The sequence below is a fragment of the Aplysia californica genome, unplaced genomic scaffold (assembly GCF_000002075.1).
Source record: "Aplysia californica isolate F4 #8 unplaced genomic scaffold, AplCal3.0 scaffold00068, whole genome shotgun sequence".
NCBI lineage: Eukaryota > Metazoa > Mollusca > Gastropoda > Aplysiida > Aplysiidae > Aplysia > Aplysia californica.
This window is the reverse complement of record NW_004797338.1, coordinates 22,775-23,876: the sequence shown is the minus strand read 5'-3', so window position 1 is coordinate 23,876 and position 1,102 is coordinate 22,775.

Below are 1,102 nucleotides of genomic sequence, written 5' to 3'. Positions count from 1 at the left end.
CCCCTCCACATTTTTCAGTACACTGTGTCGAATCGAATGTCGATGACGCCTTACCGTGTCCACTTAGTGGTCATCCGCCTGCGGTCAATGTCGATCCCAGCATGGGGTCCATTGGGTAATGGCTTGACCAGCGAAGACCAGCAAGCGTGTCAGGCCAGAATAACAAGGGCAATTTGACAGATAAGAGGGGAGTAGAGAGAGTGAGGGAGGACGGGATCGGTCTAGACGGTAGTATAAGAACGTATAGGGATCGGTCCATGAGTACAATAAAGGGGCCTTACAACTAAGAAAGGAAAAAAGGAGTCCAGTCAAAGAGAGCCAATCTGCAAACACTTGACAACTCTGATACTTTCGGGAATCGGACCTGCTGACCAAGAAGTTTGAAACATTCAAATAGGCCACTTTCTGGGAAGATTTTTGTGCACTGCGCATTTGCATCCGTAAACAATGTGATGACCAGAAATACTGGGACATTCAAATTTCGAGGAAATCCAACTGAAAAGACCTCCATTTTGTTAGTTCTATGCTATGTGTGCAACGCATAAAAGACTTCTAGAAAGTGAATGGCGCAGTCTTCGCTGATGATTGTAAAAGCTGTTATCCTTCATCGCACAATGTTGGTAACTCAGGAGGCTATTCTGAGATTGTCTACCACGACAAACACAGGTTCGGTGGGATAGAGCATCCCCGAAGAAAGGCGGAGACACTGTAGCAGATCATATTTCCGCATACGAGCATCGAACTGACGATTCTTTTGGTCCAACGGGGAAGAGCCTTACCAAATAAACCGTAAGAAGCAGGTCGGCACACTAAAACCAGCATGCCATGTTTAAAGGAAATAATAAAAGTGACTAGTGGCGTCTAACCAAAAAGATGGCCCCGGAACCACGCTGCTCTGGGTCGGTTGGCAAACGAGGGCATCTTTTCATTGACGCCCACAAGCCCAGACACTGCTCTTTTAATTATCAGGTCCTTTGTAAAAGTTCATTGCCAAAATTACGGTCGCCCTGACTCACGTTTAGTGAACTTTTCACACCCAGACAAGGGGGTGAATGAGACAGACAATGAGAGAGAGAGAGAGAGAGAGAGAGAGAGAGAGGAG